The 25,175-nt window shown below is 36.9% G+C and overlaps 1 protein-coding gene across 4 annotated transcripts in view; it reads left to right on the top strand.

Annotated features, from left to right (window-relative positions):
- Window positions 1–4,229: 4,229 nt before the first annotated feature.
- The window catches only part of mid2 (midline 2), a 127,755-nt gene continuing 106,809 nt past the window's right edge, over window positions 4,230–25,175 (top strand). The window contains exon 1 of one of the 4 annotated variants that reach the window (XM_052574642.1): window positions 4,230–4,725. The gene's annotated coding sequence lies outside the window, so the exon portion shown is untranslated. The remainder of the gene's footprint in view (window positions 4,726–25,175) is intronic. The other 3 variants (XM_052574640.1, XM_052574635.1, XM_052574637.1) reach the window with 3 other exon arrangements.

A 25,175-nucleotide genomic window follows, 5' to 3' on the forward strand; every position in this document is an offset into this window, starting at 1 on the left:
GAACTTCTGTTTCCTACTTTCTAAGTTCAAAGAGAATGAAGCTGCCAGCCTCTACCTAACATATATTACAAGCATTTAACTGGCTTAACTTGGACTTAATATGATTAATATAGTATTTCAAAAGAATGATGATGTTATATTTGCCTAAATTAATCTATTAAATTGCCTCATCTGGGATTTATCAAAGATTCACTTAGTGCTAAAAATCATCCATATATTCCCACCCTGCTCTGTGGAAGCTATACAAAATCTGCTTACTTTAGCTATAAAAAAATGTGCCGTCTCACTTTTTAATTAGAAAATTTCAAAAAGCAATAATCAACTTGTGCTCTCTGGAGGTTGTGTTGAAACTGAGCTTTGGGCTCTTTGATGATGAGATGAGAGAAGCATGGCAGAAAAACGCTTCAACATTTTTCATTGCTTCACAATCAAAAAACAAATCCCAGGTGGAAACCGCTTTTCCGCCTTTTTCCCTGGCCCAGCCAGGCTTAAATGTGAGAAAAATGAAAAAGCAGAAGTTGGACTCCACAAAGGTGAACTGTAGAGAAACGATGAGATAATTAAAATCCATTTTTGAGTACATTTGCATGCATCATGTCCTCTAATGTGAGCACAGTTTCTTATTGTTTAAGTGGTCTTAAGTTTGCCTAGTGCTCTAAAAAAGTTTTTGGGCCATTAATAAAGCACAGGGTTATCAGTTACAGAACTTAATTAAGCAGCATAGAACATCTGCACTGTGTCTCATCAATTATTGCTCAGAACCTGCCTGAGTCCCCCATTATCCCATGAACTATTTATAAACCTTTAATGATTTACACTATAAGAGATGTGATTCATCAGATATTATGTGATCTTATCCAACGCTATCTCACGACCAATTCGTACGTATTTTACGAGTCGGCTAATTCATGCAATTTTGTATGATTTGTCTAGACACCAGTGACGGGTAGGTTCAGGGGCGGGGTTAGGTGTAGGTCATTCGTGCAAATTCATACGAATTGTGCAACTCATAAAATACACACAATTTAGCACAAATCATATGAATTTGTACGAGTGAGGTTGTGTGAGTGAGGTCATACGAATGCGTATGAATTAGCCACCTCGTAAAATATGTAAATTGCCGTGAGATCGGGCAATCTTATATCACTCCACTCTGAAAATATACCATTTCCTTTTCGATATCAAAACTGTAATCTGTAATATCCAATTCCAAACAGAAGGAGTATGGTATAAAACACAACTTACATAACACAATTATGAATAAAGAGCTGATTTAGTCATACGTTTACTGAAATAATCTTTTTCCAGGGCTACAGCAAAGAGGCACTTAAGAAGCTTGTTCAAATTACAATCTAGGATTGCGATATGGTCGAAAAACCCTGGGGGGAAAAAAGCCTTGACTATGAGTTTTGTGGGATTTGAAATCCAAGCCTTTGTTCAGCTTGGATCACACTGTTGTATATTTGCTTAGGACCAAGGAGGAAGAAAGCTTTATAGGATTGCTTTGGTAAAGCGGCAAGGCATACGGCCTAGAGTGCCAACTCAACAGAGTATTTCATCAACCCCAGTCTTATCTGAGATTACTATTATCCGCTTTCACGGGACTTTTTTTTTTCTTTCAATGAAACATATATGGAGTGCACTTGTCCTAAATTCACTTTGCTGGCCAATTTGTGATGACGGGTAGCAAAGAAATGGAAAATTAGATCAATTTCATCATGCACTTGCAGGCTGAGGTTTGCAATCAATCTCTAAAGGTGTTTACAATGTGTGACATGATAAATGTGTTTTTATTTATTTAAGCATCAGCACAAGGGTGCATAATCCAATAACTGGATCATTAGTTTTTCTCCACAGCTCCCTCAGACTCCTGAGTGTCTCCTAAAAAAGTTTCTGTCCTTGTCCGCAAGGGAAATGATCGTGAAGCTTGATATTTGTCAGGCTTTTACTGTCAACAGTTCAATGGTAATGAGTTCCCTGGGAAAAACCTACTCCATTGGCTCATCTAGAATAAAGGCCTTTATCATAAGAGTCCAACTGGTGATTATATACCAACCGTGGCTATTTTCATGGTAGGCACCATTAAACTACATTATAATGCTAGGTAGTAAGCAGTTCACCCACAGTAGTCATTTGCAGATGCAGTTGACATGAAACAATTATATTTTCTAGTGTTTGAGCGCCTGTGGCTCATGGGATACCTGATAAAAATTCAACATAAGCAATCAGAACAGAATGCTACATCCAGTATACAGGCTTTGCCTTGAGTTTTCTTCACTACAACACAACCGAAAAGCTCTTGTTTACCCATACTACACAGAACTACTATCGACACTCTTTGCAGGATAGGCTCAATCCCTTAATGTGGGAGCACAAATAAATTTTAAGATTTAATAAGGTGTTTAAAAAGAGTTTCGCATTAGAGCTTAGGCACAAAATTAAATGAAACAGAAAAAGCCCCTCACTTAATATAGTAAATGGGCTCTCATTTAAATTGTGTATAAATATTTTAGCAGAGAACTATTGGATAATATTAGACTCTTTAAACTTCCCAAATGTGTCCTTGAGCTCAGGGTAAAAATGGCTGCTGAAGAATTCATTACTAAAACGCCATGAGAACTTGGAGGCGAGTCATGACAGCACTACAAAGATCCATCCGCTCCCCACAGCTGCTCTCCATGAGGGTCCCGAGCAAGTCAATGAATTGAGATTTCTTCTCAAAAGCAGGCTCCCCTAAGGGATCTCATTGTGTTTGCTGTCCAAACCCTTCTAAGTCACAACGTCATTTTTGTTTTCGTGTCAGCTGTTTACAGCAGGGCACTTAATACGTGTGCAAATTTTAGGAACAGTTAGATAAACATGCTGATGTGAGCAAATGTGAATGGAAGTTCAGAAAAATGGAATATAATTTATGGTTAGCAGAAAGAAGTAGAACATCAAAGCATCCTTGCCATTAAGGATTTTACAAAGCATTAGCCTCTATTAGTCAGGGATAGTCATACGGTGGTAATTGCAATTCCATGTTTTGCTTTCACTCTGTCATCATTAAAATTTACCAGGAGCAAACCTCAGGCTCCACAAATGTTGCATCTACTTTTAGTGTACGTTTTTCACTCCTCAGCTGTTTATTTAAATGTAGTTGTTTGTTTGACTTCACACAATAACCGTTCATGCTATAAGCTAACATGTGCATATTTTTCTTCTCTGCCTTTTTGTGTAATGCTGAATACTCACTGAACTCTGGCAGAAACCTGTTTTCCAAGCTAAGATTTTCCAGACGGAAATCCACGTGTGGAGTAGGCCCAATGTGATGAAGTGCCAGAAAGTGACTTGAGTTGTCTTCCTCAACCCTAACAACTCACAATCTGTATGGAGAAGGTAAGGAGATTTGATAGTCCATCAGTGTTTAATAGATAGATAGATAGATAGATAGATAGATAGATAGATAGATAGATAGATAGATAGATAGATAGATAGATAGATAGATAGATAGATAGATAGATAGATAGATAGATAGATAGATAGATAGATAGATAGATAGACCATGATAACAACAGCTTCCACCAAGCTAAAGTTATTGGCTATTGGTACTGTAATAAATTATGGGTAAATGGATAAATGTACCTGGGTAAATTCCCATTAGGTTGTAATGTGTAAAATAGACCCATTGTATATCCAGAAGGCTAATAGTGACTTGTGGATTAGTGGAATTTCTGTAGGATTTTCTTTCTTTCTTTTTCTTTTCTTTTCTTTTTTTTTTTTGTTAAACAATCTGTTAGTTTCACACAATCCAAACGTTTTTTCTTCTTCTTCTTTAACTGCAATATATTTAATGACCGTTTTGTGCCATCCTGAAACGAACAAAAATGCTAGAGCAGCCTACTGTTGCCATGGTTACCACCTCAGTCGAACAAATTTATTTGTTTATTTATTTATTTTAATTTATTTTAATTTATCAGGTGAAAATGCCGGCTTTGACTAACTTGTAATCTAACTTTTTTTGGTTACTGAACTGTTTGAAAGGGAAATGCCCGCTTCTGTTTAAGATTCCATACACCTCATATAGCCTACAAAAAAATTATTTTTTTAAAGAGTTTTTATGAAGATCACCCTGAAAAGCAAGCTTTGTTTTGACGGAAACAAGTCTGAAGTAAGGTTCTCACGCTGAATGTAGCCTATATTATTTAGTCGATATGTTTATATAACCAGGTCGATATCCAGCTCAGACTGATTTGACTGTCGATGCTTGTCAACTTGTTCCCATTGTCCAATACGTTATGTGCACATGACATTAAGAAGGACGCAACGGAATCGACAAAGCCGAACTCAAGGACGTGTCGGTGTAACCGAGACCAGCCGCCGGTGACTGGGTGAGGGAGGGAGGAGAGCTATTCCCGTGGGATGGTCACGTGTCCGTGGGGAGTAGTTGTGTGTGGAGCCCGTGGAATAGGAGGTGTAGCGTCAAGCGCTCGTTCAGACTTGATTCTTACAGTAAGGAAGCTGTCAACACAGAGCCGACTGTATTCGCGCGTGTTTGTTGCTTTGTTCAAAGCGAATGAAAATGCACATGAGGACTGAAGATCTGGAGATCGGTTTCCATAAACTTCTGCGCGCATCTCAGTCGCAACAAACACACTCGGCGCGCTCAGTGTTGTAATATCAACGCTACTGTTTACTACTGCAACAAGATCTGCGAAATACCAAAGACTGTCACTGCAAACCGAGGTGAGTAGGCTCCGTGTATTTTTACTGTTTTATAAGTTTTAGGAACATTTAAAACAACCGATCGCCAGTAGCCTAGTAGTTATCATGAAGATAAACATCTCGTTGACTCTGAATGTAACTATCTAGGCTACATTATGGAAAGTTATTTTTAATTTGTTATTGCTGTAGACGACATTGTGCATACTTGCACTAGTGTCGTGTGTTTTTCTGCAAAATGAAAATACAGCAGGTACATGTGACTTCTTCTCCGGTGATGAAAGCTTCTGGATAATGTGCAAGAGCAACATGATTCAGTTCCTGCCTCTGTAGCCTGCTCAGATTTTTTCTTCTTCTTCTAAATAGTGCCATATATTTTCAGTTTTTCATTAACCTCATGTTTTGATGTTTCTCTGGACGTTTTGGATGTCTACCAAAGAGAGAGATGAGGTAAAAAAAAAAAAAAAAAAAAATACAGAAAGCACAAAATTGCCATTTACCATGAAGAGGCAATATTACACTCTTATGCTTTGTTAATGGCACCATGCAGGTATAAAAATCTTGGCTACATTATAAACCCCCTTTTTTAATGAATAGTTCCACCCAATATGTAAAATCTCCTGTTATTTATTTATCTTCATGGCAATTTTTCTTTCTTCTGTGCTGAAGACAGTGATAGTGATGGCCGGATAGAAAAGCTATCATGCTTTGAATGGCAAAAAATAATGTAAACAAACAATAAAAACTAAGTAGCCTATTCAACTTCCACATCTTCCAACGAGGGAAATTTGAAGTCATTATTCACTTATATTTTCCCCAACAGTGAGTCATTAAACATTGCCACCAAATCAGTTTGCTCAGCTCAAGAACTGTCATGAAAAACTGGGCTGTATCTAAAAATTCACTGTCCAACATTACTCCTACTAATATAGTTCACTGAATGAGTGAATAAAAGCCAAGTGAGTGAATTTAGACACTGAGCGTGCTGGATTTGCTGTAGACATCAGGTATTTTCTAGAAGTTAGTAGTTGAGTGTACATCAGATGTACTTGTTATTGAGATGCATTCTGGGGTTGAATGAGTGCGAATGGCTCTTCCCTCAAAACATGTATCTATATAAGAGTATAGGGGGCAATTACAATGCCTGATCAAACAAAAAGCATAAAAATTAGTGCTGTGAAATGATTAATCGTGATTAATCGCATCCAAAATAAAAGTTTTTGTTCACAATATATGTATGTGTTAGTGTATATATTTGTGTATAAATAAATACACACACTTACATTATATATTTAGAAAATATTGACATGTATACACATCTATATATTTATATCCTTATATTTTATATTATACATAAATATATTTAACATATAAACATACATTTTTTTATGTGTTTGTATTTATATATACAAAATAAATATACACGGTATGCATTATGTAAACAAAAACTTTTATTTGGGATGCGATTAACCGCGATTAATTGTTTTAAAGAACTAATAAACGTGACATTTGCGTAAGAGATTAAGTAGAGCAGTTTAATCAACTAGCAGTTTGCAAAGCTAGTACACTGAATGGTTAACTTGCAAAAGTGTGGATATTTTTGTGGCAATTTGAGTTTCACAGAAAATTTAAAGGATTTTAAATTTTGGGGTCAACTTTTTCTTTATAGCATGTATAGCTTCAGTGCTTTGCATGTTTATCAGTCTCTTAAACAAATTTGACATCCACTGTTCCCATGGCAGAAATATCATAACTGTGGAGGTGTACCTGCCCTTAGCGATGAGGAAGGATATTACACGCCTCCGTGTTGAAAATGTCTGTTTTTCATTCAGTGCAGTTCATGTGGGGCTTTTGTTTGTAGCCAGTTGATTCCCATATTGCATCTCAATACATAATTTAAGGTTACAGTGCATTGTTATGCACTGAGAGTTATTTTAGTGGCATTTCTTCATAAAAGTACTGTCATCCCCATAGTAACACTGAGCTTATTGTATATCTGCAGGGGACCGACACCTGTGTCACCGGCTGTGCTGTCAGCGCTGATTTGACATTCATGTGGTTAGATGCATTTCAGAAATAATGGTTTACAGTGCAGTTTTTCAGATGCACCAATTGGAACCAGTCCTTAGAGCTTGTTAAGAAAGAACAGAACTAGTTTGTGATGATGATAATAATAAGATCTGTTCATATGATAGTTTGTGGGGTGGGAGATATCATGTTGGCACTCTTCTAGATGCAGTTAAAAGATGCCCAGCAGTTGGAAATGGCTCCTTCAGTGTTGCTTCAGCCTTTCTTCTGTTTATGCTGAGTAGTCTCACCTTTCTGGCAGTATTCTAAGGCATTCTTAAACTAGCAACAAACATCCAATTTAGACCACCCTTGTGTTTTGTGACACATGAGAAAAACCGTGCCCATATGTTCAAAGGCTTCAGTATTCAAACGCCTGCTTATATTTACGGGCAATCAACTCTGATGACATGCGCTAAGAGCTTCCTTTCCTTCACTACCACTGTAGCTCCAAAGGGAAGAAAAGTTTCTCGATATTAAAAAGCACAGAAGGTAATTTTCCACGGCTGACCTGCTGTGCCACTTGTATTCTTGAGGCTATACTATTCTTATCTCAGGCAAGGCAGCCTGAGAGAGGTTGCTGAAGAGCTTGGGGATATATCAACTGAAAATATTGAGATATGCATTCGATATGATTCCATGATGGATGGAGATTAGGAATGGGGTTCTGTTAATGTTGTTAGCTTCTCGTCAGGGGTTTAATATTCAATTAGAGAGTCCTATGTTCATGCAAGCTCTTATGTAAATATGGCCTTAAGGTTGATTTAAAATGTCTTATATTAAGCATTTCTTTAGTTTACTGTGTTACTGAGGCTTAATCGCTTGTGGAGATTTGACAATAATCCCTGCTGTGATGACAGACCCATTAACAACCACCCACTTTTCCCCTCTATCTTTTGCAGTATCCTTATCTATCGCTGCATGGACTTTTTAGCCAGTCCAGTATGTGATCTCACACTGATTTACTGTTTGTATTGTGGTTCTCTGTTATACTTAGTGTGCTGATTTAAACATATTGAGCTCCCACTGAATGATGACACAATGGAGCTGACTGCATTGCAGGCCATCTCATAATGCACAAAGTGTTTTCTAGGAGAGCCTTCAAAGAATGCATGCCTGTTGAAATGGGTATGACTAATTTTGTTTGGAGCCAGAGTCAAGACGAGGTGACATAGTGCTTTAATGCCCAGTGCTGGCCAAGCTCCATATTGAATTTAGGAAATGAAGCCCCTCGTGAAAAAGAATCTCATTCTGATGTGTGTTCCATTTTTAGTGGATTCAAATCATAGTATCCGTTATAAAGTGTCTAAAGAGTCTGTTTTAGGGACTATTTGGGGGAAGTCGTGGCCTAGTGGTTAGAGAGTTTGACTCCTAACCCTAGGGTTGTGGGTTCGAATCTCGAAGTGTGTGTGTGTGTGTTCACTGCTCTGTGTGTGTGCACTTTGGATGGGTTAAATGCAGAGCATGATTTCTGAGTATGGGTCACCATACTTGGCTATATGTCACGTCACTTTCACTATTTATAGAAATAATTAATTAAAGCTACAATCAAGGTTCCATTTAGAAACAGATAGAGTTTTAAAGAAGGATCCCACTGGAGAACCTTTTTAAATTCAAGAAAAAAATCATAGAGAAGAGCTTTAAGGAACCAAAAAAGCAACAATTATTTACTTATTCACTCTTAAAAATAACTTATTTTGTGGGGTTACTCAACTATTTTGGGGTCATTCAAAGAACCCTTTCAGTGAGCAGTTCTTAAAATAAACCTTTTTTTCTTAAGAATAATTTTATATTAGCATTTATTTTCGATAAAAGGTTCTGTAGATTATTTTGACTTTATTCCAAGAACCTTTTGTGCAATAGAAAATTCCATGGATGTTAAAGGTTCTTTATGGAACCATCAATGCCAACAAAGAACCATAATTATTTAGGAATGTTCTTGTTTTTCCAGATTTTAAAAGGTACTTCAACAAATATTAAATGAAAAGTATAATCTTTTCATTAGCCAGAGAAAAAGTGTCATTTTCATGCCATTTATCAATACTTCAATAAAAATGACATCCTGTGTGGCTTCATACAATTTCCCTTTTCCTTCCGAGACACAGGACATCACCATCAATTTCAGTTGTTCAGTTTTCAGTATGGTGGCAGTTTATCTCATTTTAAAGAATGTGGCACAGTGTGAGCTGTTATTCAAGGCTCTTAGAAGACATCGTAAATTGTCATTTTTCTCCTGCTGAAATAATTAACGCCGCTCTAAGATCATTAGCTACAATGCACATTAGAGTCACTGAGATGGATGTCGAGACATTCACCAAGCCAGAAATATTGTCTTGTCTTCCAGTATCAAAACAATGTCAGTCTGCCTCAGCACACTCGAAAAACATCTTCATGAATCCCTGATGGTTGCTGTGGGAAAAGAAAATTACACGACAAAGTCAAGACAGGTCATGAGACAAGTTCAGCAAAAATTCCTTCAAGGACTAATCATAGTTTTTTTTTTCTGCTGTAAACTTTTTCAATCACCCACTGGCTTTCCTTAGTTCAATCAAACAACTCCTTAACCAGTGGCTTTCAGAAGGTTTTCATTTGTTTGTCTTTCAGCCCGTGACGAACACACCTCTCCCTCCATACAAAACAAACAGACAGTGTTTAACTTCATAGAAAGTTTGGCATCAGTTTGAACAAGACAGATCATCTTACTCAAGTGTTTCACTCAAGGTCAAACATGTTCCCTTCAGCTGACGGAAGGAGCACAGATGTTGAAGCTATGGGAGAGTTTAGACACAATGCTATTGTTCTAGTTGTTTTGTTTTGTTGGGAGTCATATAATGCCAATCAGCTGGGTGGGGTTGTCTAGACTCCAAGGGGGTCATGTGTTTGTGTAATGACTAAAATAGTGGACCAAAAGGAACAGCAGATAAACCTTAAGTATCCCTTGGCCAGCCAACATCATTTAATGTAGAGTACTCTTGTGTGGATTAGATGCCAGACTTTCATTATTGTGTTTGGTCTCAGTCACTTTCTTTCTAAACAGCCACCTACAATGTCTCAGTGTTTATCTGAACAGGGTGAGTTCAAGTAAATTGGGCCATTTCTTTTCAAGGTTTCTTTCTGGTATCACAGTGGGGACAGTTTTTACTTGCCCTGAAAACAAGTTTTATTTGTATCAACATATTCTATGTGTAAGAAAAGCACCTTTCTATTTAATTTTTAACTGAATTTCATGAAATGTTATTTAAATTCTGGTAAAACAAAAATAATTATAGTTATTATAGTTTAAAATAACTTATCTATTTTAATGTATTTTTAAAAAGTAATTTTATTCCTGTGATGCAAAGCTGAATTTTTGAATCGTTACTTCTGTCGGTGTCACTTGATCCTTCAGAAATCATTCTGATAAAATGCAGCTGAATAAACATTTCTTTTCATTATCAATAAAAATTTCTAACTGTTTTTGATTCATTTTTCATTAGCATTATTTGATGAATAAAAAGTTCAAAAGAATAGCATTATTTGAAACAGAAATCTTTACTAACATTAAAAATGCATTTACGTTCACCTTTGATCAACGCAATGCATCCTAAGTAAAAAAAAAATAAACAAAAAAAAACGTTTTAGCCGGAACTTGGATGGTGGTGTAATAGAATATATATTCTATTACTATATATACCGTATTTTCCGAACTGTAAGTCGCACTTTTTTTCATATTTTGGCTGGTCCTGCGACTTATAGTCAGGTGCGACTTATTTATCAAAAATACTTTGACATGAACCGAGAGAAATGAACCAAGAGAAAACATTACCATCTACAGCCGCCAGAGGGCGCTCTATGCTGCCAGAGATGCTTCTCAGTGCTCCTGTATCCTACACTGAGCAGCATAGAGCGCCTTCTTGCTGCTGTACACGGGAATGTTTTCTCTTGGTTCTTGGTTCTAAATAAATGCGACTTATAGTCCAGTGCGACGTATATATGTTTTTTTTTCCTCGTCATGACGTATTTTTGGACTCATGCGACCTATACTGAGGTGCAATTTATAGTCCGAAAAATACGGTATGTAATTTCATCAAATCTCTGAATTGACATTTTTTGGTGGAAATATATACAAACATATATTTGTCTGATGGTTCCAACACAAGTCATTGCACAAGCGACAATTTCAACAACCAATGTTTACTAGCTATAGTAAGTTGCCCTAAATTAGTAGCAACAAATATCTATGAACCTTGCATTGATGTCAATGTCAAAAAGTTAACAAATCTACCTCAGTTCAATTTGTTTCTTGTTTCTATCTGTTTGCTCCTATTAAAGATAACTTTGTATGCTTCTTGAAGCTAATGTGTGCTTCTTAAGCTACGTCAGTTGCTGTGTCACCCTTATTTTTGCTAGCGTTCGACCTATGTATTACATTTATATGAGCAAAACCTACAGGTTTTTGACATATTGAGATCTAACAAGCGAGGGACTCTCTCTGCTCATGCATATTTAACCATCCCGTTCTGCTAAAGTACTCTAGCAATTTGCATTTTGCTGTTCTTAGTTCAAACTGCTGCTTGTCCAAATATTAATTACATGGATGGAGGGTAGAGCAGTTTGTCATAAATACATTTCAGGAGATGTCAGGTCACCATTTTCATTTCAGATATTTGCATTTGCCAGAAAACATCCATAAGCTAATTGCTACACTCACAAACTCAGAAAAAAAAAAAAAAAAAAGATTTGCATCATCACAAATCTCCTCCTGTTCATTTGGACTCACTCTTCCACCTTTTTTGCCCTGAGCATGAACAGGAAATGTGCCCACATTTCAGTTCGTGGGAAAGGTTGTGAGCATGCAAATGCATGTAATTAGTCAATGCCAACGCAGCGATTAAAACCTACAAAGTCATTAGTTCTCTGACTTCAGTGGTGCCTAAATTCACTTATATTTTTCTTCCTACTGCATTGCTGGTTTGAAATGAAGTGATTTGCTAACAGTCACACAGCAACGTGAACTAGGCCTAGTGACTGTGAAAGTCACAGTTATTTGTCACTCGTGAAGTGTCAGATTTTCCTGAGTGTCTCTGTATGAGCCCTGCAGTTTTGTCCTGTCTGGTTTAATAGTCGTCCTGCTTTGGTTGAAGGCCATGGCGTGTGGATCACTGCACTTTCCGTGTGTAGGTGGGTCTTGCTTTGCCTTAAGGAGCAAATAAAGCCTCACATTGTTGCCACCCAGTCAGCCTGCTGGATTCCAGAGCTTGGGAGAGGAAATCTAGCCACAACACTGACAAAAGCAAACTGGCATACTGCTGAAGGAATCAGCCAGGCATGCTGGGAAAGGTTGTACCCATCTTCTGCATCTTAAATGCAATGTGATGATCTTGGAACCATCTACAACATTCCGTTCTTGCGTATGGGAAATGGTATTTCCAAACAAGGTGGCTGCTGTCCAGTGCTTTCAACACCAACTGAGACTAAAATATAAAGACTTTAGTGTATTTCTGACTGTAGACGTTTTGTTCATTAGCACTGGGGAGTCTGATTCATTTTAGTGAATTGATTTGTTCGGTTGGGTTATTTAATCCTCAGAGACCGCAGCATAGCAGTAATATTGTATTAGGGTTAAATGAGTTCCTAGATCGCAACTTCTGCAACGCATCATTTAAATTGCCAAATTGACTAATTGACTTAGATGTTTCTGATATTAATGCATATTTCTCTATTTTTATTAAGAATATGTTTAATGCACTTCAATTTGGCCATCTTTCCATGAACTGTATTAATGATTGTTAAGAAGAAAAAAAATTATTTTGAGGTGTATTCATTTGCTGTGTGCTGTATGTGATAAAATAATAATAATAATAATAATGCATTTCATAAGATATAGTACTGTGTGATCACAATATAGTGTTTTTTTGTTTCTGTTCAGTCTATCCACAGATTCACTGGTGATGCATCTTTGAAAAGCCCACAACCTACAATTAACAGAGAGGCTGAGCACACAGAGACTCTCTCTTCTAATTGTCAAGCATTGTCTTTGAATGAGCAGCCTGAGATCTGCTCTCCATCACTAAGACTTTGTTTAGGTAGAAAAGAACATCAAGGGTGGCAGTGTGTCACTTCCTCGTGCTATAATGAATTCAGAAAGCAGTAATGACAGCTTTATTTTCTCTCTCCGGGTCATCAGCCACAGCTGGTGGGCGAAGCCTCTACCATCTGACATACAACATTGCTTTAGTTTTTCATCCATTATAACCTTGCACTGCATTTTCACTGGATTTTAGCGCTAGTGTCACATCTGCCTTTCTCATTTTCCTTTTGTCATTTCTTCTTGGTTTCTAACTGGTCTTTGTGAGGCTAAATTGCCTTTTGTGGAATTTGAAATGGCATTTTAATGCACTTTCTGTGCACAACACTTTTTTTTTTTAATCTTTCCTTTTCCCACCTCGAAAAAAAGGCTTTTGTGTTTTTAAAGTGCACTTGAACTATAAATAATCTTCTGGTTGTTTTGGAGTGTTGAAATGAGGCATTTGTGATGTCTTGCGGACCGTGTTTAAATATTATTCAGGTTTGTTTGTGTACAAGTGCAATAGCATCACAGTAGACCGTGAATATGACTAGCTTTAGCACTTTTAAATTTACTAACCTCAAATATAAAAACACAGTCAGAGATCTGTAATGTATTTCATGCCTAGTGGCAAGCAAGACTAGTAGCTCTAATGTAACAACCAATGTTATTAAATGCATTTTGACATCAATTAACAATTGCATTATGGATCAATAATTCCTGTTTATCACATTATGAATGCACTATAAGAAAACTTGAATATATTAACCGTTTGCATGATTTCAGGCACTCCATCATCTTGCGGTTTGTTAAGAATACTCGTCAGACATGCGTACGCAATACATGAGTCTTAAGGAACACACAGAGTGTTTGCCAGAGGGCCGACGGGGAGCCTGAACAAGGAGCTGAAGTGTGCCTGACTGGTTGAGGTAAGGGGATAGCCTAGTGACAGGTGGCTGCCCCTCAGTTGAACCACACAGTTCAGTGGCAGTGCTGAGTAACCCCCCTCCACCTCACCCCCCACTGATCCTCAGAGCTCAATTTCCACTTCCACCCTGTGGCCAAGCCTGAACCTACGCCAGAGTCAATCTCACGGGACGGGGCTATCGAATTTCCACAGCGATACAGAATAGCACCTGAGGCACTTTCTGTGCGAGCAGTGTTGCTGAGAAAATGGAACCATAATGACCCAAGCGCCAGTTTGTCTTCCAAACTATGTTTTTATTTGATGGTAAATGGTCTTCCAAGCAATTTTGTGCTCATTAAATAGCTTCAGTTTTATAGAGTATATTCAGAACAGCACAAGATGGTTTGCTACATTTATGAGTGAAAAAGGGATATCTAGATAAGTGATGTATGCAGGGCGAAGTTTACATCGTAATTTGTAAAATAAAGGCTTTAGGGTAGCTTAATATTACTTGTACAGACAGATGCAGGTGTATTTAGTCTGAATGTGTTGAAAATCATCCCCATTTAGCAAATGCTGTTAGACGAGGAGAGAATAATAATTCATTATAAATTGTAGAGAGGAGAAATGGTTCACATCATGAGCTGCCTTAGAAGCCATTCAACAGCTTGAATGACGCTTAAAGCATCCATAGATGTGTTTATGATTTTTTATGATGTTTTTCGTCTTTATCAAGAGTGTAGCTTGGATGTATGGTCTTATGTAACTAAATATATTACTTCTAAACTACATTTGCAATCACTCATAACTGCAACAGGCTGTTAATGCGAGCATGAGTAATGCCATTTAGCAAAGCCATATATATAATATACAAATATTGGACAATTGAGTTGACACTGCCTAAAATGTTAATAACCAATCATTTGGTCAGACTAGCTTTTGCTCTTGAATCTATGTTTGGATACCTTTAAACTCGTAGTTTAGAAAGATAGATAGATAGATAGACAGACAGATAGATAGACAGATAGATAGATAGATAGATAGACAGATAGATAGATAGATAGATAGATAGATAGATAGATAGATAGATAGATAGATAGATAGATAGATAGATAGATAGATAGATAGATAGGATTCTCCAGTGCATTAGTAATATTCTATGAAGTTATGAAAGGGGGTGGAGCTAAAGTATCTAATTAAACACTTGCCCCAAAGGGACTGGGCATGTAGTAACAATACTGCAAGTTGGATGTGAAAGTGTTTTATTAAATGACAAGTAACTGCAGAGTTAAACAAGTATGCACTAAATGCCCACATGCATTGTGAGCCACACAGATGCACTAGATGGCAGTGTGGATGCACACTCCAGCACCCACACTTACATCACTGTCCTGAAAAAGCTGCACAAACAAGCTATATGTCACTGTATTGTATATTAAAGAGATCTTCACAGACTAAACTAATTCATGCATTATTGCAAGAAAAGAATGATATACAGTAGCTGCATCTTGAAAGATGTTTTTCACACAATAATTAGAGCCGGTCCTCCAATTTGATTGGCCAAACAGTGTTCCAATAGCATTGATATATGCAGTCCAACAACATGCTCCGAAAACTCAGCTACGTAATCCATATAATGTATGATTTATACACTCACAGAAACTGTCTTAGTTAAGAACATGATGCGTTTGTGTTTCTGAGGCAGCTCTTGGCAGCTTCGTCATTTGTGTTCTGCTGATATTTTTGATCCCTTTAAGTAGATTTTGCCTGAGACAAACTGCTTCAGAAACAGGCTTTTTACACGTTCCAGCTAATCTTTATTGAAGGGATTAGTGTACACAGGACGGATGCACTTACCCTCTTCTCTCCTCTCTGAGTGATCCAATTAATAAGATCAAGAGGAACGGCTCCTGTGAGGCATATTTGGCTCGACCACTGTTTATGTCTTGGTTGTGACTCACATATATGACCAACCATTTTGTTTTGGATGTGTTTATGTTTTTCACAGCCTTTATACAACTGAAATTGAGCAGTCAGACATCAAATTGTCTAATTTATTATCAATTGTCTCCAAGAATTGCATTGTAAAACTCAACACTGGGGTTTTCATGCTTTGCATGGCACTGCCTTGCTGCTCTTTAACTTGTTGCCAATTTTATTTACACATCTAATCCAGCCGGCCACACTCTTAATGACATTTAAGCCGTAGGTGATTTATTTTCAATTCAATATTCATTAATTGCCATGTACTGCGAGGGTCAGTGTCTTTTCGGCTACCAAAGCGTGAATACATAGTTTTAGCTTTATCCAGGTTGAATTTTCAGCATGGCTTTACTTTGTTTTATTCTCTTAATTATGGATGAAATCTAACATTATGCTGTAGTTAAAAGGATCCTGTTTAGAATTAAATAATTGGGTGATGAAATGATAAAGGTACCATGTAATTATGAAATTATGAATCTTGATTTGTGAGTAACGGAACTAAACTCTATGTCGTGCATTTGTAATCTGAATATTTTTGCTGTTGTGTGAGTAGATAAGGAGGATTTGTAATGCAAAAAGGAGCCTTTTTTGTGGAATGCTCTAGATTACATAGAAGTATAGACACTTCAGCCATTAATGAGAAGGCTGGATTGCACAGCACATAGCATTTTTCTGTTATTTGGTTCACTGCAGTCCGTGAGATTCAGACTTTCACAGAATTGCATTTTCCAAAAGCAATTGCATGTGAATTGAATTTACTGCTCTCCATTTTCACTGACCTTTCTCTCCTCGTGGAGCCATAAAGGTGGTGTAGAAGGGAAAAGAGGTGTTTTTAGTTTTATTTAGTGCTAGGCCTGGACAAAATGAGGGTGAGATGGCTACAGTCTCACACTGGGAGCCTTTCATTCTGCTCAGACTGTCCTTTGCTTGTTCACAAGCTCTAACAAAGATGTTTTCTATGCCTCCATGTCTATGACGGGGTGGGAAAACACCCTGTATTTTTGCAGTATGCTCTGACTTCATACTGCACAAAGAAGATATTATTTGTGCTCTTTTGAGGGCTCCCCAAAATGGAGTGGAGCTAGCTGATAAATGTTCACCCTCTGTCTTCTGTTTGGTGACAGAACTTGAGCCGTATGCCATCGGGGGTCTCGCATCTCCATTTACAGCTGTATTGTGTCTTTCACCTGAAAGACAGACCACAGACATTGAAGCAGACGGGAATCCATCTGAAGCCACAGAGCGTTGATATTTGAGCAGGTGGTCTGTGTTTAATCATAGGGAGAACCACAAAGCACACGTCATCTGCCACAGAGCCGAGGTCTTCAAAGAATTACATAATACAAATCTATTTGTGGCGTATTGTGTGGGAACATACTGATACTGTTTGACAGGCATTGTTAATATATGGCTCCCAAAATTGTAGCATACCTCTTTTGTAGCTTTGGGAAGAGACAAAAAGGAGTACCTTTTCAAATGGTGGGATTGTTGTCATGCGGAGAACATCCACCATGAGCACAAAAGAGAGCGATTTCTGAAGCTGCTGATGCAATCCACGTTTCCTCTGTCACTCTACTACTGCTGCTGTCTGTAAATCCAGTTGATTTGCATATACTGTTGTCATTTTGAATTATTTTTTGCTTATGTGCTTCGTTATGTGTTTGTTGCTTTGGGCTTGTTTGTAACCGTAATATGGCAGAGATAAATGTAGGTTATTAAAGATGAAGTATATAATTTCTAAGCCACTAGTGTTACCAATTGAAAATAATAACTGTTTTGAAACAGGCTTTGGAACACTCCCCGTCTCCCATTGGTCAAACTGACAGATGGCCACACCTCCAAACTCATGCCATAGTGCGCAACAGTGGCCACTTTGTTTTTCTGTGGTTTTTTTTTTTTTTTTTTTTTGTCTTCCTTAAAGAGAAACAAGCCATAAACCAAACCCACCAGCAACAACGTTATTCACAACATTACAATGTTTGATTCGAAGCAAAAAAGTATTTGAAAATTGGACAAAAAGACAAAAGTACAAACCTGTGAACTTAACAGTTTTAATGAGGGAAAGAACTACAATCCCATGATGCATAGCGAATGGTGATTCTTTAGGCACATTCTTTTTTTATAGGGTCCCTACGCAGTGGTCACTACTCCCTATGCATGGGATATCTGTTTAAGTGAACTTCACTGACAATAATCTCTCATTTGGAATGTCCTTGGATGTGATTTTCCCTCTCTACTTCTTGTGAAGTGATGGAACATTGTTCCCTTATTCCCTATGCCATTTGCAGTGCCCATTTCAGAAAGTTTGCTCCCTTTGGATTGGAATTTAACTTAAGATGGTGGAATACCCTGTGAAGTCCACTTCACAGTCCACTTACGGTTGAATGGAACGCAGCTTCTGATTGGTGGAGATTCTATGCAGGATCATAGGTAATGTTGTTTTTCCACCAGGTACATGATTATTTAAAAAAAGCAGATGGCTTTAACAAAAGCATATACCATTGATTAACAACCTTGTTGTTCACAGTAGTTTTATCTTTAATGTGATTTTATTACTCATAATTTTTAAGTTTACATTGTACAAGGTATGAGTAGTTTTGGACTTCATTTTTACCAGTGAAATTTTTCAAAATTAACCTCATGTTCACATAATTGTAATATAAGAAATCTTTAATTTTATAAAATGTGATTTAATATTTTGTATTAGGACCTATATGACGAGGATATGAACTAATCGGTTTGACTTGACCCAGGTAAAATCCACATGCTGATTATTAAATTTACTCCGTTGAAAGATTTGCTGTAGCTTACCGCTGTTACTGTAGCACGTTCAAAGAAATAGGACAAAGTTTAAAAATAGGTGCTCCCCAATTCCTCCCTATTTATAAGATGAAATGACACTGCAACTCTATTTTGAATCCACTCATTAGGTCCACTTTTCTCCTGTGAGTGTCTGATTTGCTCTAGTGTATTATGTCTTTTTCAGGAGTGTGTTCTAGCCTGAGGGACTCATTTGTACATGAATAAATTCTATTAGAGACCTGGCAAAACTAGACATAACGCACAGTATATGAGAAAGAAAGCCTGCATGTTTATTGCTCATAAGAAGTGTGGTTCTCCTGACACCAATAAAGCTTAATTCAGGTTAAACAGGTGTTTTCAAAGCATATTTATGCCACTGTTTGCATTAAAGCTGTGAATTCTCACATTACGCCAGTCAACATTGTATAATCACATTTCCTATAGATTGAAAAACATCTACTTTTAAAGCTCTTAATCTTGTCAAATGTAAATGCACTGCATTTTTGTTGGCATGTGTGTGTATGTGTGCTGGCATGTATTCAGATATTGTTATGATTATTAATATAAATTATCTTCAGTGGCTCTGACTAAATGCGGCGGCCCACCTGGGAGGTAGTTAAAGGCGATAAGTGTGTCTTTACCTGCTGTTAGAGGATAGTCACAATGAAGAGGTCTATACTAATATTTTATTTGTATTAATGAATTACTTAATAGACATATCAAAGACACCCGTGGCCCCCCAAGAGCGCAGTCTGATCATGAAATATTCACGTCCTGAATAACTTAGCTCTCGCTGATAATGTTTGTGCAAACACAGACCTCCAACAGACAGAGCATAACTGGCAGAGTAGAGTTGAGGCACTTCTTGTACTGGATGTGGAGGAACACAAGATTCATGAATATAAACCAGCGTCCCTTGTTCATCGTTTTTGGAATGGTTGCATCTGCTTTGCTTTGCGTTTTGCTTCCTCTCTGAAATCTGTTTATGGAGACATGGAAAAAAACGAACAAGTATCTTTTTAGCATATCAAAAAGAACAGAGCCGTTTCAGTGTTTTCAATCTTTTCAACAAATAATAAACACATGAATAATGTACTGTACAGCTTTAGAGCGTTAGCACATTGCAGTTGGGCATTGCTTTTATCTTCAGTAGCAACAGCCATGATTAGAATCGCTCTACATTCAATGCAAAGTGCAGCAACAGTCCTGCAGATTTGTTGATGATGAACATTTTCTTATTCAGACTACTGTAAATGCAATAAAGAGCCTATGAAATTAAGGAAATACTACGTCTTGCTGTATGTGTGTATTTTTTTAATATAAAATGTCATTTATATATTTTATTAAAATATATAAAATATAAATTATTCTATTTTAAATTATAAAAATATTTTACATTACTGCTGTTTTACTCTAATTACCATCAATTAAATACAGCCTTTGTGAGTATAAGAGATTTCAACAACACTTACATATCTTAGTCATAAGAAGTAATATATAATAATAATAATATAATAAAATATATATATATGTGTGTGTTTGTGTGTGTGTGTGTTGTATATAAATAGTTTGAGCATGCACTTTAGATGACTTGTACAGCAAATGAGTTCAAAGCTATTTATGTTAAGCTGACTTTGAAGAAAAGCTGCGTAATGCACTGTGAGTTGCTAGTTCAGATCAGGATGCTTGTTCATCTCCTCCAAGTGCCCTGAGGTTTTCTGAACGGAACCGTGTCTCCTCCTGGGTGTTGTTGCGCCGACTGAGGTGCACGTAATTAAAAGTGCTCTGGACCCAGAATGGAGCTATCTGAACCTTATTAAGGTGTAATACTCTGAGGTTTTAATGCTGTCATAGCCCAGCATCACAAAGTTCAATTATCTTGCCCTTCACACACAATTACCCAGATGTAGTGACCACCTTGACAGGACACGTCAACCTTAATAGGAAGCTGGATGCCTTTAGAAGTTTTATGAGGAAGCCTGAAATGTCCTAGAAGTCTTATGACTTGCCCTTGTCCTTATGCCCCGAAGTTTGTTTTTAAAGTTAGTTAGTTAAATAAAATAAAATAAAAAGCTGTATCCTTTTGCAACTTACTAAAAGCATCCTTAATCAAGGTTAGGCTTGAAACATCTGCAGGAAACTACTATCAGTGCTGAATACTCTCTGCTGTAGTGGTCAGTGAGGTCATGTTCCCAAAATGTAATAGAGGCATACAGTGGGAGAGACCGGCAGATAATGTGGGGTGAGATGATTCCTGAGTTCTGATTAACACTCTCCACTCGGTCCCACTGGACCTTTCTGCCAGTTTCCCACAGTTTCTTTTTCACTGAACTGCAGGGAAAACACCGTAGCTGAATATGCCAGAGAAAACTGAAGAAAAATTCATTTATTTGCTCTTTATTACTGACTGCTTCAGGTTTTAACCCTTTTTTTTTTTTTACGGGAGACATAGTTGGTTTTCATTTCTCAGTTAGTTTGAGTGCTGTCTTATTTGGTTTGGGGGTGGGTGCGGGGGGGGGGGGGGTCAGTATGCAAATCAAGTCAGCTTGCATAAACAGTCGGCAAGATGATGAAAGTACTATTTGAAGTGATTTGGATTTACTGCATTTCATTTCGCACTTTGTATTGGTCATTACTGATAGTTATAAAACTCCGCCTTACTAAATATTGTGATAACGTTAAGATTGACCTTCTTAAACTTCCTAAAATAGTTCAGTTGACTTTCTTGTACAGTTTAGAGTTCTTTGCCATATTTCGCATTCTTTATTATGAAGGTAATTTTTTCAAAAGAAGATTCTGAAATAAATAAATAGCTTGACTTTCTAAAGCACTTGCACTGACATGGCAATTGCAAATGAAATGGAGCACTCGACTAAAGTCATAAACATGAAAATGAGCCTGCCAGAAGTAAGCCCTGGATATTATTGAAGGCAACATTTAATTTATTCGACGCAGGGATATGGTGACACTTAATTTCTTTCCTCCGTGTCTGTAAAATACAGCTTGGCCTGCAGGAAGTTTGATGAGAGTAAAATCAAAGTGGGCAGTTTAATGGCATACAGGGGGTATTTATCTGTCTTGTGCCTTCACGTCCCCTACACGCAAACCAGTGTCAGCAACATTCATAATTCATTACCTTATAACTGCAATTTATCTCTGTGCAACTTCCATTTGCCTGCCTCCTGGGGTAATTCTGAGCATTGTGTTGCAGAATCTGCCACAATTTAGCTTCATTTGAGACGCTTTGTCATCGAATCCCCCCCCATCCCCCAAACATCTTAGATTGACTGATGTAATGTCATGTAAATACTTCCGTTTCAGCACATTAGCTAACAGATTAATCAAACTTACTGTTCAGAGTCAGTATGTTGATTTCACTATATATACACCATCTCTTGGTGTCAGAATTTTCTTCTTCTTTATATATATTTATATATATATTAGGGATATGCCAGTATCAACTTTTCATTTTGTGATTAATTGCTAATGCTTTTATGACAGTATATGGTATCAATGGTGGCTTGTCAGGGGAAGCACAGCTTTCCCAAAAGTTTGTGGTGAAAATGAGGATTTAATATTAATAAAATTCCCTATTCATTTCATTGCATGTCTTGGAATGTATCTATTTTTGTTTCTATTTCACAGTTACCATTAATACCAGTTAATAACATTACGTGAAAGCTCTGCTTTCTCTCACGAATGTGCTGATGTAATTACAAACACAAAGTGATAGAGAGACGGGCAGGGGGAGGCCAGTTGAGCTCAGTTGTTAAAAAAAATGAGCCAATCAGCATCGAGTATTCACTTTCAGTGCTGAGGAGCGCTGAGAAAAGGAACATCATGGAGGAGGCTAGACTCCCGTTTGGTACATCAACCAATCATCATAGAGACGTAAATTACGTGCTATTTATTAGTTTGAACGTCTCCTGTAGTGGCTCGGCTGCTTATTTGATAATTTACCAAGAATTTATGATAAGTAGTGATATTGAATATATTTTCTTTATGTTTTCTGGCTAAAAGCCACCAAAAAGCCATTTTAAAGTGGTGAAGCAAATAATAATAATAACAATCGACAGGGATCCCCAGACCAATGCTATTAGTCTGCCTCTTCTATTTTAAAACCCACGAGCTGCCTGGTCGTAATACAGTAAAACAGGTTTAATAACTTTTTTCTTATAACAAAAATAACAATGCAATAAAGCAATACAGAAAAATATATAAAGTTAAAAGTTTTACACAGATTAAAGTGCAAAATAACTATAAGGACCAATAGGTATCACAGATCTCATTACTTAACCATTAACATTCACACTGAGCAATAGCTACATTTGCTGCAGTTATTAATCTTTGTTTAAAAAATACAAGTCTTAGTTCATGTTAGCTCATTAAATAACACAGTTGCAACTTTAGATTTTAACAACCTGTTATATATTGGAATGTTCAGAAGAATTTGTCATTGGCAGTTTATGTTAACTAATGAATTAACTAATGTTAAATAATGAAGCCTTAATGTAAAGTGTGAGTGAACAATAAAGAATCGAAACACTTTCAAACAATATCTAGTGTATGTTGTAGTTCAGACTAAAATGTAAAAAAAAGTTTGAAAATAAATAGCCTATTAATTTTAAATATTTAAGTATTTGGCACTGTGATGAACTACACAGCAAATCCACAAATCTTAATTGCTATTTAAATACGTTTTAGAAAGTAAAGCAGCTGCTTTATTTATGTGGTTTGAAGTAGTGATCGACCGATATTGGTTTTTTATAACCGATACCGATACCGATTATTTGTATGTTTATGTACCCGATAACCGATATGCAGAACCGATATTTATTTACTGTTATACTTCTGTTTCTGACAATTATTACAACACAAATGAGCTGAAAAAAAACATTTTATTTATAACAATCACTCCCCCCTTGCATACAAAAAAAAAAAAAACATTATATTTATACACAAATAAATAGAGGGGTCTGAGTCCAAAAAATTTAAGCGCACTGTTACTAAGTGTCTTTGTTTTAAAATAAAAGCTTTGATGAGGTAAAAAAATAAAAACAGGTAAAAAAATAAAGCACAAAAATGATTCTAACATATTGGTGGGGGCGGGAGGGCTATTTAGGAGTGCATAGCCATTTACTCCCAGTTAAGCAGAACTAGGTTTTAGTGTAGAAAACAGAGTCTTTCAGCATTCTGCCCTGTAAGCCTGCTTCCTTCAAAAATGTCATGCAGTGGCCGTGCTTGAGGCTTCCTGATCATCAACCCAGTCAGGTGCTGAGCAATATGAACGAACTTTTTTTCCCGAGACTATATAAAGTTAAACAGCACTTGTCAGTTGGCATTTTATGATCTAGATTCAATCTAACGTTAGATCATGAAATGCCAACTGACAAAATGCTGTTTGACTATAATTTAATCAACCGCGATCGCGCATGGAGATAATAAATAATTAATTTCCACAAAGCGGTATATGTAGCCTATATGTGTATTAGCGAAATAATTGTTATGTAGTAAATGATAATATAATCTAGGGTGTTTAAACAAGATAATCTTGTCAAAAGTTTCATTCAGTGGCATTGCTTGAGGCTTCCTGATCATCAACCCAGTCAGGTGCTGAGCAATATGAACGAACTTTTTTTCCCGAGACTATATAAAGTTAAACAGCACTTGTCAGTTGGCATTTTATGATCTAAATTTAATCTAACGTTAAATCATGAAATGCCAACTGACAAAGTGCTGTTTGACTATAACTTAATCAACCGCGATCGCGCATGGAGATAATAAATAATTAATTTCCACAAAGCGGTAGGCTATATTTATATGTGTATTAGCGAAATAATTGTTATGTAGTAAATGATAATATAACCTAGGGTGTTTAAACAAGATAATCTTGTCAAAAGTTTCATTCAGTCGCCGTGCTTAAGCCTCCAGATCATCCGTCAGTTGCTAATCAATATGAACAAACTTTCTCTTCTAGACTAATGGTGAGCAAATACAACAGATAGAGAATTAAATTCAACGCTTTTATTTTCAACATGCACTCATTCATATCTGTTTTATTTAATTCATGTAAAGATACGTCTTTATTGGGGCAGGACATGATGAATTACACTACGTGACTCAATGAGTTCGTCTCAATTGTTTAGAAACAAGCTGCATAAATTAACTATATCAGGAATTTATGTCTCAGATCTCATTTGTGCATGTCTGTTATTTTAAATAAAGTTGATTAATTAAAGCAAACCAAGTAGAACATATATTTACCTGTGCACTGAGTTGTTGTTGACTGATCTCCTCAGACACCCGGGCTGCAATGGCGGAAATCTCAAAACGGCCACAAGATGGCGCCGTAAATCGGCGAATCCGATATTACAAAACCGATACCCGATTATGGAAAAATGCTTAAATATCGGGAAAAATATCGGTAAACAGATACATCGGTCGATCACTAGTTTGAAGGGTAACGGCTGAATTTTCTGCAGTTTAGGGCCATCTGCTGTCGGAGAGTAAATGTGCTTTCATTCAGCGCGTCTCCCCCATGTGCTTCTCATGCGTGCTTGTTTAAATCAGAGCGCATATGCAAACCAAGGTGTTGTGCATTTTTACCAATTGATGGGAATATTATTCTTAAAATGCATTCCAAATTCTGAATAATTTGTAGTATAATTA

The sequence above is a fragment of the Carassius gibelio genome, chromosome B14 (genome assembly GCF_023724105.1).
Source record: "Carassius gibelio isolate Cgi1373 ecotype wild population from Czech Republic chromosome B14, carGib1.2-hapl.c, whole genome shotgun sequence".
Lineage (NCBI taxonomy): Eukaryota > Metazoa > Chordata > Actinopteri > Cypriniformes > Cyprinidae > Carassius > Carassius gibelio.